The sequence below is a fragment of the Somniosus microcephalus genome, chromosome 2 (assembly GCF_052327205.1).
Source record: "Somniosus microcephalus isolate GS21.2 chromosome 2, FLI_Smic_1.0, whole genome shotgun sequence".
Classification (NCBI taxonomy): Eukaryota; Metazoa; Chordata; class Chondrichthyes; order Squaliformes; family Somniosidae; genus Somniosus; species Somniosus microcephalus.
In genome coordinates, this window is record NC_140988.1 from 3,829,864 (window position 1) to 3,845,170 (window position 15,307).

The 15,307-nt window shown below is 48.8% G+C and overlaps 1 protein-coding gene across 4 annotated transcripts in view; it reads left to right on the plus strand.

Moving 5' to 3' along the window:
- Positions 1 to 15,307, plus strand: part of LOC147122495 (protein phosphatase 3 catalytic subunit alpha) — a 408,075-nt gene that overhangs the window by 346,959 nt on the left and 45,809 nt on the right. The gene's annotated exons all lie outside the window — the stretch shown is intronic.

Below are 15,307 nucleotides of genomic sequence, written 5' to 3' on the forward strand. Positions count from 1 at the left end.
GCAAAATGTTTTCTATTTTAATTATGAATTTAATGTGATTCTTGGGTTGGGGTATGGGGAGGATATGCAAGAGTGTGAGTGTGTGTGTATGTAATATAAATGCTGTTTGTAATGGCAGCATCATAGGGGAAAAAAATATGCTGGGGTCTGACGTTCCCTTTCATTTTTTTGATGTGCGCGGGCCCTTTAAGGGGCTTCGCAGGCCGTTCAAAATAGAGGAATCCCTCCCCAACCGCGGCGATACGTCCCTGAAAACCCCCGTGGTTAGTAAAACCGTGGTTAGCAAATTCAGTTTAAATGTGTATAAAAAAGAATGTAAAAAGCATAAAAATCATGTTATTTACCTTATTCCTAAATTTAAAAATGCGGATACGCGGATTTCACTGCCGCGGTTGGCGAAATTTGTCGCAGAGTGGAAACCGTGTGTACGTGAAATCCGCGTATGGCAAAACCGTGGTTGGGGCGGGATTCCTGTACCGCGTATGTGCGGTTTTTTCCCCATTGAAAAGCCGGTGAGCCGGCTGCGCGGGAGGTCCAGAGCGCTGCGCCACTTAAAGGGAACATTGCTGGTGACCTAGATTTGGCACTGAGTAGCCAGTTACATAGCACTGCTCCAACAGAAGTGTTTTAGGTCACCCCTCACTCTGTGGTTTAACAGTAGAAGAGGAATAGATTTGAAAAGCAGAGAAATAACGTTAAACTTGTATCGAACCTTGGTTAGACCACAGTCAGCGCACAGTTCTGGTCTCCGTATTATAATAAACGATATGGAGGCACAGGAGACGGTGCAAAAATGATTTACTAAAATGATACCAGAACTTGAGAGGTTATACTTATCAGGAAAGGCTGAACAGGCTGGGGTTCTTTTCTCTAGAAAAGAGAAGACTGAGGGGCGACCTGATAGAGGTCTTTAAAATTATGAAGGGTTCGATAGGGTAGACACAGAGAAGATGTTTCCACTTGTGGGGGAGACCAGAACTAGGGGCCATCAATATAAGATAGTCACTAATAAATCCAATCGGGAATTGAGGAGAAACTTCTTTACCCAGAGAGTGGTGAGAATGTGGAACTCGCTACCACAGGGAGTGGTTGAGGGGAATAGCAGAGATACATTTAAGGGGAAGCTGGATAAACACAGGAGGGGGAAGGGAATAGAAGGATATGGTGATGGGGTGAGATGAAGAGGGGTGGGAGGAGGCTGGTGTGGAGCAGAAACACCAGCACGGACCAGGTGGGCCGAATGGCCTGTTTCTGTGCTGTAAATACTTTACAACTTTGTAATGTTTCCCCTTTATCACCTCTCCGGTGGGTGCACAGGTCTGATTTTCTCCTCCACCTCCAAACACAAACTAATTTTGATTATCTGATTTCAGGCCAGATGAAATATTTTTCTGTTGGGAAGTGATTTTACCAAGGCTGCCACCTCTGTAACATCGCCAGTCTCCGCCCCGCCTCAGCCCATCCGCTGCTGAAACCCTCATCCATGCCTTTGTTACCTCTAGACTTCACTATTCCAACGCACTCCTGGCTGGCCTCCCACATTCTACCCTACGTAAACTTGAGGTCATCCAAAACTCGACTGCCCATGTCCTAACTCGCAGCAAGTCCCGTTCACCCATCACCCCCTGTGCTCGCTGACCTACACTGGCTCCTGGTTAAGCAATGCCTGGATTTTAAAATTCTCATCCTTGTTTTCAACTCCCTCCATGGCCTTGCCCCTCCCTATCTCTGTAATCTCCTCCAGCCCCACAACCCCCCAAGATAGCTGCGCTCCTCCAATTCTGGCCTCTTGTGCATCCCTGATTTTAATCGCTGCACCATTGGTGGCCGTGCCTTCTGTTGCCTGGGCCCTGAGCTCTGGAATTCCCTCCCTAAACCTCTCCGCCTCGCTACACCTCTCTCCTCCCTGAAGCCGCTGCTTAAAACCGACCTCTTGGTCACCTGTCCTAATATCTCCTTATGTGGCTCGGTGTCAAATTTTGTTATCGCTCCTGTGCAGCACCTTGGGACGCCTTACTACATTAAAGGCGCGGTATAAATACAAGTTGTTCATGCAGGAAATTTGTTAATGGCAATTAAATTGGTTTCATGAAGTCTAGTTTGTGCGAAATACCCAAAGGATTAATTATTAGTCTGTAATGGTGGCTGGGCTGTGAGCGACTGGTGCATTTTGTCGCTTGCATGTTATACCGTGCGGTGCGGAGTCCGGATTGTCTGGAGCACGTACCCAACACTTTTTTGAGCATTGGGGGAAAATTTGCCTTTTGTGTCTCTCGCCTACTAGAAAAAAAAAATAGACTCGTTGCATTCTTACACACTGTAAACAGTTGACAAATCACAGACCCTGTGAGCTGACTGTGGACGTGTTGCGGCTTGAAAAGGTTGCTGCTCGTGAGATGCTGTTATACTTCTGTGGAGAATTCCTCTTTCGAAGTGTTGAGGCCAAATGGGCCGATGTGCCCGTGGAAACGCGGTGTCTGTTGACGAGCTGAGCTCGCAGTGCACGAGTCGTCAAGTTGGAAGGTTTGATGGGCAGGCTGAGGCCATGCGTATTACTACACCCCGTTGGGACATTCATTAATTCTTTTCAGTGGCCGTTCTCACAAGGCCACGCTGACAGTTCCTTCAGCTTTTTTGTCTCTCTCTCTCTCCGCCTTTTCTTCCACACTCGAGCTTAGCGACTCTAATTAGACATGACCCTGCTGCTGTCCGTCCGTGCGTGAAACATTTAAGCGCAGACGTACTGGTCCCGGCTTTTCGGGTTAGATGTTTACAGCATAAGTAGGAGGCTGTTCGGCCCATTGCGACTGTGCCAGCTCTTTGTCATCCAAAACTGCCCCTTGCTCTCTCTTCACAGCCCTGTATCTTAGACCACATTCCTCAGGTATTAAGACTGACTGTTTTGCCACAGATGCTGCCTGACTTGAGTATTCCCAGCTTTTTATATTCAAATTTCCAGTGCCTGCAGTATTCTTAAAGAAAGACTTGCATTTCTCCAGCGCCTTTCACCACCGGACGTCTCAAAGCGCTTTACAGCCAATGAAGGACTTTTTGAAGAGTAGTCACTGTTGTAATGTGGGAAACACGGCAGCCAATTTGTGCATGGCAAGCTCCCACAAACAGTAATGTGATAACCAAATAATCTGTTTTAGTGATGTTGATTGAGGGATAAATATTGGCCCAGGACACCGGGGAGAACTCCCCTGCTCTTCTTCGAAATAGTGCCATGGGATCTTTTACGTCTACCTGAGAGAGCAGACGGGGCCTCGGTTTAACGTCTCATCTGAAAGACGGCACCTCCGACAGTGCGGCGCTCTCTCAGTACCGCCCCTCCGACAGTGCAGCACTCCCCCTCCGACAGTGCGGCGCTCCCTCAGTACTGCTCCTCCGACAGTGCAGCGCTCCCTCAGTACTGCCCCTCCGACAGTGCGGCGCTCCCTCAGTACTGCCCCTCCGACAGTGCGGCACTCCCTCAGTGCTGCCCCTCCAACAGTGCGGCACTCCTTCAGTGCTGCCCCTCCGACAGTGCGGCACTCCCTCAGTAGTGCCCCTCCGACAGTGCGGCGCTCCCTCAGTACTGCCCCTCCGACAGCGCAGCGCTCCCTCAGTACTGCCCCTCCGACAGTGCAGCGCTCCCTCCGTACTGCCCCTCCGACAGTGCAGCGCTCCCTCAGTATACTGCCCCTCCGACAGTGCGGCGCTCCCTCAGTACTGCCCCTCCGACAGTGCAGCGCTCCCTCCGTACTGCCCCTCCGACAGTGCGGCGCTCCCTCCGTACTGCCCCTCCGACAGTGCGGCGCTCCCTCCGTACTGCCCCTCCGACAGTGCGGCACTCCCTCAGTACTGCCCCTCCGACAGTGCGGCGCTCCCTCAGTACTGCCCCTCCGACAGTGCTGCGCTCCCTCAGTACTGCCCCCTCCGACAGTGCGGCGCTCCCTCAGTACTGCCCCTCCGACAGTGCGGCGCTCCCTCAGTACTGCCCCTCCGACAGTGCGGCGCTCCCTCAGTACTGCCCCTCCGACAGTGCGGCGCTCCCTCAGTACTGCCCCTCCGACAGTGCGGTGCTGACCTTTTTACTTTTTGGTTATATTAAGTTCCCATTCCTGTCCAAATCTAAGCCAAATCTCTGTCCTAGCTTCGATATCTCCTCCCTCTGTAGTTATTGATGTTTCCAGCTTTTTAATTTTGTTTTGATTGCTTTATGTATTTACGTACATATTCCATCCTGACTTTAATTTTTTGGAACATTGCCTCTTAATCATTTTCCTGGCTTTCTCTTTAATTGTTTTAATAACCCTGCCCCTGTACAACCACATTTGTTTCTCTCTCGCTAACTTGGAACATATTTTCCAAATGAACAGTGCATTTGAATGTGCTGGCACTATACATTATTTTTATCGACTAGAGTTATATGCACATACGCTAGGGAAAGGTACAGATATATATATATATGCATGCACATATGAACACTACCAGGTGAGGGAAAAAATGCAGAAGATTAAAAAATAGAAAGGCTTCAATTTATATATCGCATATAACAACCTCAGGATACGATTGCATATACACATTAGGTGTGTTAGCTGTAGCTCAGTGCTCGCACACTTGCCTCTGAATCAGAAGGTTGTGGGTTTAAGTCCCACTCCACAGTCTTGAGCACAAAAATCCAGGCTGGCACTCCCAGTGCAGTGCTGAGGGAGCGCCGCACTGTCGGAGGGGCAGTACTGAGGGAGCGCCGCACTGTCGGAGGGGCAGTACTGAGGAAGCGCCGCACTGTCGGAGGGGCAGTACTGAGGGAGCGCCGCACTGTCGGAGGGGCAGTACTGAGGAAGCGCCGCACTGTCGGAGGGGCAGTACTGAGGGAGCGCCGCACTGTCGGAGGGGCAGTACTGAGGAAGCGCCGCACTGTCGGAGGGGCAGTACTGAGGGAGCGCCGCACTGTCGGAGGGGCAGTACTGAGGGAGCGCCGCACTGTCGGCGGGGCAATACTGAGGGAGCGCCGCACTGTCGGAGGGGCAGTACTGAGGGAGCGCCGCACTGTCGGAGGGGCAGTACTGAGGAAGCGCCGCACTGTCGGAGGGGCAGTACTGAGGGAGCGCCGCACTGTCGGCGGGGCAGTACTGAGGGAGCGCCGCACTGTCGGAGGGGCAGTACTGAGGAAGCGCTGCACAGTGCAACGCTCAATCAGTACCGCTCTTCCGACAGTGATATGGTTGACGTGTTTAATCACGATGTTTAGTCACGATGTTACGGCCATCCTGAGGCGTGGGTCAGGCTTGACGGAGCAGCTGGCCTTTTCCTGCCCGTTAATTTCCTGTTTGCACTAAAAGCTGAGTTGTTCAATTCAGTGAATGCACAGCTGGGAAATGATTGCAAGGTGTCTGAATGAAGTTGCATTCGGTGCTTTCCACTGTTCAAGGTTCTCTACATTCAGCGCAGGGTGCGGAGTGAAGAGGTTAACCCTGCCCTCCTGCAGCGGAACCATATGTTGGCAACATAATGTCTCCTGAAATGGTCACCCAGGTATGAAGGCCTTGTTACTAAATCTGATGTAAACCACCGCGAGATTTTCACCGTGGTCGCAGGATTTGCATTAGTTGAAACGCTGTAAATAGACACACAGCGGGCAGAGAGAGCTCCTCCTCCTGTCTCTGAGCTGGCGAAAATACATTTTTTGCGAAAAGCAAAATTAATTTGAAGGTTATTCTCCCCACCAGTCCCTTTTTTAAATTGCAGGTTTAGGTAAAGAATGCATCAAATCATTGAAAAATATTTCAATAGCTTTATAAAAAAAAGCATAGGAACATGGAAGATAGGAGCAGGAGTCGGCCATTCGGCCCCTCGAGCCTGTTCCGCCATTTAATGAGATCATGGCTGATCATCCAAATTCAGTACCCTGTCCCTGCCTTCTCCCCATATCCCTTGATCCCTTTAGCCTGAAGAAATATATCTAACTCCTTCTTGAATATATTTAATGAATTGGCCTCCACTGTCTTGTGTGGTAGAGAATTCCATAGGTTTGCCACTCTCTGGGTGAAGAAATTCCTCCTCATCTCTGTCCTAAATCGCTTACCCCTTATCCTTAGACTGTGACCCCTGGTTCTGGACTCCCCCGCCATCGGAAACATCCTTCCTGCATCTAGTCTGTCTAGTCCTGTTAGAATTTTATAAGTTTCAATGAGATCCCCTCTCATTCTTCTAAACTCCAGCGAGTATAAGCCCAATCGACCCAATCTCTCCTCATACGTCATTCCTGCCATCCCAGGTATCAGTCTGGTGACTGATTAGAAGCAACGTGTGAAAACCGGAATCATCTCTGTACAACGATGGTATGTGCTCGGGTAAATTTTCGGAGACTCCTCTCCCAGTGCAGTGTCCTGCTCAATGGGAGCATGAATTATTGATCAGATGTGAAATAAATATAAAGTGCATGATTAATTTTAATGAACAGGAAGTTGGGAGCGCTGAGAATCGAGTAGGGTTGAATTTCACCTCCATTTCTCCCACCTGAGCGATGGAGATCCAAGAGTGGAGGCTCTGCTGATTTCTGCTCTTGCGCATGGATACGAAATGGGCTAAGAGAGAGGATGCAGGGAGTAGTGGTGAACTGTTGTTTTTCCAGACTGGAGGAAAGTATACAGTGGTGTTCCCCAGGGGTCGGTATTAGGACCACTGCTCTTTTTGATGTATATTAATGACCTGGACTTGGGTATACAGGATGTAATGTCAAAGTTTGCAGACAACACGAAACTCGTAAATGTGGTAAACAGCAAGAAGGATAGTAGCAGACATCAGGAGGACATAGACAGACTGGTCGAATGGGCAGACACATGGCAGATGCAGTTTAGCACAGAGAAGTGATGCATTTTGGTTGGAAGAAGGAGGAGAGACAATATGAACTAAATGGTTCAGATTTAAAGAGGGTGCAGGAACAGAGACACCTGGGGCTATATGTAAACAAATCTTTGAGGGTGTGACGCCCCCCCCCCCCTCCCTCCCCCCCCACGCAAAGTGTAAAGTGAACAGCCTCTTTGTACTTGATTAGATGCTGTTTAGCGATGAGGAAAGATTGGATAGGCTGAGGTTGGTTTCTTTGGAGCAGAGGAGGCTGAGGGGACTTGAACCCACAACCTTTTGACTCAGAGGCGAGTGTGCTACCCATTGAGCGACAGCTGACACTGTATTGAGGTGTATAAAATTATGAGGGGCCTCGATAGAGTGGATAGGAAGGACCTATTTCCCTTAGCAGAGAGGTCAATAACCAGGGGGCAGAGATTTAAAGTAATTGGTAGAAGGATTAGAGGGGAGTTGAGGAGAACTTTCTTCACCCAGAGGGTGGTGGGGGTCTGGAACTCACTGCCTGAAAGGGTGGGAGAGGCAGAGACTCTCATCACATTTAAACAGTACTTGGATATACACTTGAAGTGCCGTAACCCACAGGGCTACGGACCAAGAGCTGGAAAGTGGGATTAGGCTGGAGAGCTCTTTGTCAGCCGGCACAGACATGATGGGCCGAATGGTCTCCTTCTGTGCTGTAAATTTCTATGATTCGATGATTCTACTCTTGACTGTCAGTCAAACAGACAATTTTTCCAATCTCAAATACTTTTTACAGTTAATAAATGAAAGTGCTCAATGACTCTACCGACGAATTTTCTGCCTGGTTTTGCCCAAGGCAGTGTCCTGGAGATGAATCTTTAAATTCCTGGAGATACCAGGACAGTCCTGGGGGGTTGGCGACCCCCCCTCTCTCTACCATCTCCATTCAAATCCTCCAGACAAGTTATCCCTCATTGGTCAGGCTTCCGACCCCAGGGATCCTTTTCTTTTTTGGCTATTCTCTAGCCTCCAGAGGTTGTATGCTTCCCTTCAGTTTGACTGCACACGGTACTCCAGGTGTGATCTGACTAGAGGACTATATACTTTTAGCGTGACTTGCCCTGACTTGTACTCTACGCTTTTGGCCACATAGTTGGCATTCAACCCGTCAGAAGTGGGGCGAGCCTGTGTGGACCTGATGGTCTTTCCTCATGCTTGACGCTCTACTTGCTTTGTTGACTGCAGCTGCACAATGATTGGGGATGTTGAGCCTTCAGATCTCTCTCAATTCCATCCGTTATTATCTCAGTGACGTTCATGGAATTCATATCTCACCCTCTTTCTCTTCCCATGTGCAGTACTTTTGACGGCGGTTTCTCTGTAACTTGAGAGTGTTTGACTGTCTGTTCCGAATCAACAATGGCATAACACAACGACAACTTGTATTTATACAGCGCCTTTAGCGTAGCGATTATCAGACAAAATTTGACACTGAGCCACATAAGATATCAGGACAAAAGCTTGTTCAAAGAGGTCGGCTTTAAGGATCACCTTAAAGTAGGAGAGAGAGGCGGAGAGGTTTAGGGAGGGAATTCCAGAGCTCGGGGCCCAGGCAGCTGAAGGCACGGCCGCCAATGGTGGAGCGATGGAAATCGGGGATGCGCAAGAGGCCAGAATTGGAGGAGCGCAGAGATCTCGTGGTGGGGGGGGGGGTTGTAGGGCTAGAAGGGTTACAGAGATAGGGAGGGATGAGGCCATGGAGGGATTTGAAAACCAGGATTTTAAATTTGAGACATTGCTGAACCAGGAGCCAATGTAGGTCAGCGAGCACAGGGGATGATGGGTGAATGGAACTTGGTGCAAGTTAGGACACGGGCAGCAGAGTTTTGGGTGAGCTAAAGGTTGCTGAATATGGAATGTGGGAGGCCAGCCAGGAGTGCGTTGGAATAGTCAAGTCTAGAGGTAACAAAGGCATGGATGAGGGTTTCAGCAGCAGATGAGCTGAGGCGGGGCGGAGACGGGCGATGTTAGCCAGATGGAAGTAAGCGGTCTTGGTGATGGACAGGATACGGGGTCAGAAGCTCAGCTGGGGATCAGATAGCACGCCGAGATTGCAAACAACCTGCTTCAGCCTGGGACAGTGGCCGGGGAAGGGGCTGGAATCGGTGGCGAGGGAGTAGAGTTTGACCTTGGGGTTCTTCATTGCAATAAAAAAATGATGTAAAACTTTCTGCCACTGGATCTGGCTGACCATTTTAAACTCTGCGTCGTTGACTGGTGGCAAGATATGCTCGCAACATTTAGTGGCGGTCTCTCTCGTTTTCTTTTCACAAGTGCGGGGGTGTCGAAAGCTCACTACAGCAATGCGTACTGAGAGATTTGTTCATGAATAACCCCGACCCGAAATATTTGCAGCAACAGAGTTTAATCGCTTCAAGGTGACTCAGACACGCGCTCCCCGCTATACTCGGACTGTGTCCCCTAACAACTCAGCCCTGGTCCCTGGCAAACCCAGTCTGTTACAACCCCAGTCACTCTGCCTTGATGGAAACATAGAAACATAGAAGATAGGGGCAGGAGTAGGCCATTCGGCCCCTCGAGCCTGTTCCGCCATTTAATGAGATCATGGCTGATCATCCAAATTCAGTACCCTGTCCCTGCCTTCTCCCCATATCCCTTGATCCCTTTAGCCTTAAGAAATATATCTAACTCCTTCTTGAATATATTTAATGAATTGGCCTCAACTGCCTTCTGTGGTAGAGAATTCCACAGGTTCACCACTCTCTGGGTGAAGAAATTCCTCCTCATCTCAGTCCTAAATGGTTTACCCCTTATCCTTAGACTGTGACCCCTGGTTCTGGACTCCCCCGCCATCGGGAACATCCTTCCTGCATCTAGTCTGTCTAGTCCTGTTAGAATTTTATAAGTTTCAATGAGATCCCCTCTCATTCTTCTAAACTCCAGCGAATATAAGCCCAATCGACCCAATCTCTCCTCATACGTCATTCCTGCCATCCCAGGTATCAGTCTGGTGAATCTTCGCTGCACTCCCTCCATGGCAAGAACATCCTTCCTCAGATAAGGCGACCAAAACTGCACACAATACTCAAGGTGTGGTCTCACCAAGGCCCTGTACAATTGCAGCAAGACATCCTTGCTCCTGTACTTGAATCTTCTCGCTATGAAGGCCAACATACCATTTGCCTTCTTAACCGCCTGCTGCATCTGCATGCTTACCTTCAGCGACTGGTGCACAAGGACACCCAGGTCTCGTTGCACTTCCCTGCTTGTATGAGCCGTTGGATGCGCTGCAGTGCTGTAATTGGCACAGGCATTGTTTTAAGGGAACCTCTTCCCCCCCCCCCCCCCCCCCCCCGCCACCCCCATGGTGATGCCAAGTTTGCCGTTGAAAGCTGAACGTTTGGCCATCAGGTCGGTGAGCATCCATCAGTAGAGTCTAGCTGCATTTAAAATAAACCGCTAAGATCTGCAATGTAAGGACCGCGGCGTTACTGTATGTTGTTCTACATTGTCCCAGTTCATACAGTCGTAGAATCGAACAGTACAGGAGGAGGCCATTCGGCCCATCGTGCCTGTGCCAGCTCTTTGAAAGAGCTCTCCAATTAGTCCCACTCCCCCGCTCTTTCCCCATAGCTGCAAATTTTTCCTTTTGAAATATTGATCCAATTCCCTTTTGAAAGTTAATATTGAATCTGCTTCCACCGCCCTTTCAGGCAGCGCATTCCAGATCAAAACAACTTGTATTTATATAGCGCCTTTAACGTAGTAAAACGTCCCAAGGCGCTGCACAGGAGTATTTTAAGACAAAAAGTTTGACACCGATCCACATAAGGAGAAATTAGGGCAGGTGACCAAAAGCTGGGTCAAAGAGGTCGGTTTTAAGGAGCGTCTTAAAGGAGGAGGGAGAGGCGGAGAGGTTTAGGGAGGGAATTCCAGAGCTTAGGGCCCAGGCAGCTGAAGGCACGGCCACCAAAGGTTGAGCGATTAAAATCAGGGATCCTCAAGAAGGCAAATTAGAGGAGCGCAGATATCTCCAGGGGAGGCGGGGGGGTTGTGGGGCTGGAGGAGCTTACAGAGATAGAAAGGGACAAGGCCATGAAGGGATTTGAAAACAAGGATGAGAATTTTGAAATCGAGGCGTTGTTTAACCGGGAGCCAATGTAGGTCAGCGAGCACAGGGGGTGATGGGTGAACAGGACTTGGTGCGAGTTAGGACACGGGCAGCCGAGTTTTGGATGACCTCAAGTTTACGTAGGGTGGGATGTGGGAGGCCGGCCAGGAGTGCGTTGGATTAGTCAAGTCTAGAGGTAACAAAGGCATGGATGAGGGTTTCAGCAGTGGATGAGCTGAGGCGGGGTGGAGACGGGTGATGTTACAGAGGTGGAAGTAGGCGGTCTTTGTTATGCTGCGGATATGTGGTCGGAAGCTCACTTCAGGGTCAAATATGACACCAAAGTTGCGAACAATGTGGTTGAGCCTCAGACAGATGTTAGGGAGAGGGATGGAGTCAGTGGCTCGGGAACGGAGTTCGTGGCGGGGACCGAAAACAATGGCTTCGGTCTTCCCAATATTTAATTGGAGAAAATTTCTGCTCATCCAGAACTGGATGTCGGGCAAGCAGTCTGACCATTTAGAGACCGTGGAGGGGTCGAGAGAAGAGGTAGTGAGGTAGAGCTGGGTGTCGTCAGCGTACATGTGGAAACTGTATTTTCGGATGATGTCACCGAGGGGCAGCACGTCGATGAGAAATAGGAGGGGCCAAGGATAGATCCTTGGGGGACACCAGAGGTAACGATGCGGGAGCAGGAAGAGAAGCCGTTACAGGTGATTCTCTGGTTACGACTGGATAGATAGGAATAGAACCAGATCACAACAACTCGCTGCATAAAAAGAATTCTCCCCCTCTCCCCTCTGGTTCTTTTGCCAGTTACCTTAAATCTGTGTCGTCTGGTTACCGACCCTCCTGCCACTGGAAACAGTTTCTCATTTACTCTATCAAAAACCTTCATGATTTTGAACACCCCTATCAAATCTCCGTTTAACCCTCTCTGTTCTAAGGAGAACAATCCCAGCGTCTCCAGTCTCTCCACATCATCTGCCTCAAGAGTGTTGTATCGCGAGAGGTTGTGAAAGCCCACGGTCAATCACAGTGCATTCTGTTTTTGAATCGCTTTTTATTAAAATGACGTGAAATGTTAGCAATCCAATGCTGAGCAAGAGCTGGAGTGAAGCGAGCAATTGCCGTATGTGAAGCAGGCACTTCACCTCTTTACCCGTCTTTCGGATGAGACGTTAAACCGAGGCCCCGCCTGTTCTCAGGTGAACGTTAATGATCCCACAGCCACTATTTCGAAGAAGAGCAGGGGCCAATATTTATCCCTCAATCAACATCACTAAAAACAGATTATCAGGTCAGTATCACATTGCTGTTTGTGGGAGCTTGCTGTGCGCAAATATTCAGCCGCATTGCCCACATTACAACAGTGACTACACTTCAAAAAGTACTTCATTGGCTATAAAGCGCTTTGGGACGTCCTGAGTTTGTGAAAGGCGCTATAGAAATACAAGTCTTTTCTTTCTTAATCTACACTGCATTGCAAAAAAAGTGTGCAGATTTATTTTAATAAAAGTAATATTTTAGCTCCTCTAAAAGTTTGCAAAGTGTTGAGGAATATTTATGGAAGGGGCTGCGGTCCCCTCGTGCAGAGTGAGAGGACACCCTGTTACCCAGATCAATGGGTCCTTGTCACTACAAGCTGTCCCCATTTGAATTCAGATCTTTAATGCTGTTTCATCTCTTTACTGTTCCATAAGTCAGAATTCTTCCAAAGGCACTAACTGCATATTTGTACTCGTTCAAAGAATATCACTGACATAGTTTGATGTTATACTCAACGATTTGCAGCTTATAACTTTTGTCCTTTTTTTTAGTAAGAGTGCTGAATAATCTGTGCCTTAGAAGACTTGCATTTCAACAACACCTTCCACGATGTCCCAAAACGCTTTACAGCCAATGAAGTACTTTTTGAAGTGTAGTCACTGTTGTAATGTGGGAAACACGGCAGCCAATTTGTGCACAGCAAGCTCCCACAAACAGCAGTGTGATAATCTGATTTTTTTAGTGATGTTGGTTGAGGGATAAATATTGGCCCCAGGACACCGGGGAGAATGTTCGAAATAGTGCCGTAGGATACTTTACGCCCACGTGAGAGGGCAGACGGGGCCTCGCTTTAACGTTTCATCCGAAAGTCGGCCCCCTCCAACACAGTTCTCCCCTGGAGAATCTTTTATAAAAGGAGTGAGTTACGATCTGGAATGCGCTGCCTCAAAGGGCGGTGGAAGCAGATTCAATAGTAATTTTCAAAAGGAAATTGGATAAATACTTGAAAAGGAAAGATTTGCAGGGCTCTGGGGAAAGAGCGGTGGGGTGGGGGGGGGGGCGCGGCGGGAGTAGGGCTTTCAAAGCTCTTTCAAAGAGCCGGCACAGGCACGACGGGCTGAATGGCCTCCTGCGCTGTATGATTCTATCTCTCATCCCCATTTTGTGTTTGGATATTGTGAGCGAAAATTCTGACCCAAATAGGCATACCCTAAAAGGTTCCCTTTCATCATGAACACTGAAGAGAGTCCAGTTTTGTATCTCTGTGAAGTATTTGACTGCAGTGGAATTGACTGCATTGGGAGATAGCTCACCAGAGATGACGAGGTACTATCAGCGCTTTTCCAGTGTTCAGAGGATGACGGGAGGCCTACAGTATGTGTGGAAACATACTCAGTGAGCCATTATCGTTTGTGAAATGTTGTGTCTGTTCACTGGCTTGCTCCTGTAAGTTCTGGAATATTGTGCAGACTGGCGAGTGTTGAGCCTGATCTACTCGAGCAACATTTGTCTTTCCAAGGATTCCAGACCCTTGTATGTCCTTGTGTACATGTCCACAAGTGAGACTGATTGCTTCCATGCAGCCTCTGGTGAAATGTTTAGACCCTTTACGAAGTATTTCATTTAGTATTAAGTTTAATGTCGGGAACTTTCATTGAAAGATAAGTTAACAAATGGGTGCCCTTGAACTCCATGGTCTGTTGCAATAAGAATTGAGGTTCTGTAAATATTAAGTGTCTGTGGGTTCTGAGACCCAAGCAGAAGTTTGCTGATTATTTTCAGACGATGAATTCTGAATTGTTTTTGGAAATGCAAACCCAACAGCCCGGCTCAATCTGACATCTGGGCACCGCAAAGGAGTCCCATCTTCATGAAGGTGTTTGGGGAAAAACCTGCGAGATTGTGTTGTTAGGTCAATATCTTTTCTGATTCTGATTCTTCCTCACTCCCCGGTTACGAGACTGTGTTGAGGAGATGGCCTCGCTGCTTTGGTGCTTCACACAAGCGACAGTATAACTGCAATCAGTGGGAGGTCTCAATTTTTTCTTCGACATTAAAGCTCAGCTGACATTTGGGTATCAGTGGGACATGAAACCAGTATTCTAAGCCTGATCTGCCGGCCCTGCATCAATGTGAACAGCTACTGGTCTCAAACCAGGACAAGGATGCACCAAGACCTGAGAGTCCGTTGGTTGGTGCACCTCGGCCAGGGTAGTCGCTGTTAATTGGTCTCCGCACCCTTGTGCAAGGCAGGAGTTAATAGTCAGCCAGGGCTCCTGCTCCTGGTTGCTTATCCAGTGACCCTTGCTACAAATGGATGTGCGATGAGAATAGGATTGGGTTCTGCTGTCGGATGCTCACTGATTAGGGACGTACATTGAGGGATGGCCAGTTGGGTGAGGATACCGCAAGATTGCTGCATCTTGTGGAAGCATATCCCGAGGGGTAGGGGTGAAGGAAGTGGACCCAGCACTTCAGCATTCACGTCATTGGTGCAACTCCATCGCCATTCAGTCCGTTGCTAAATATTGTATTAGAAAAATCACAGAATGGTTTACATTTTTTTTAAATATGTCTCAAAAGTTGGAATGTACAAGATTAATTATCTGACTTCTCGCTGCCAGGGGCAACATTGCAAACCTGGGCATATGCTAGATACAATTGCCTGACATTTGTGTGCAGCATGTTCCCGAATTTTCAATACGTTCCACTAACAGGTGAAGTCAGAGCATAGGAATAGGAGGAGGCCACTCAGGACAAAGCAGCTCACTTGATTGGCACCCCATCCACCACCTTAAACATTCATTCCCTCCACCACCGGCGCACCGTGACTGCAGTGTGCACCATCTACAAGATGCACTGCAGCAACTCGCCAAGGCTTCTTCGGCAGCACCTCCCAAACCCGCAACCTCTCCCACCTAGAAGGACAAGGGCAGCAGGCGCATGGGAACATCACCACCTCCAAGTTCCCCTCCAAGTCACAAACCATCCTGACTTAGAAGTATATCGCCGATCCTTCATCCTCGCTGGGTCAAAATCCTGGAACTCCCTCCCTAACAGCACTGTGGGAGCACCTTCACCACACGGACT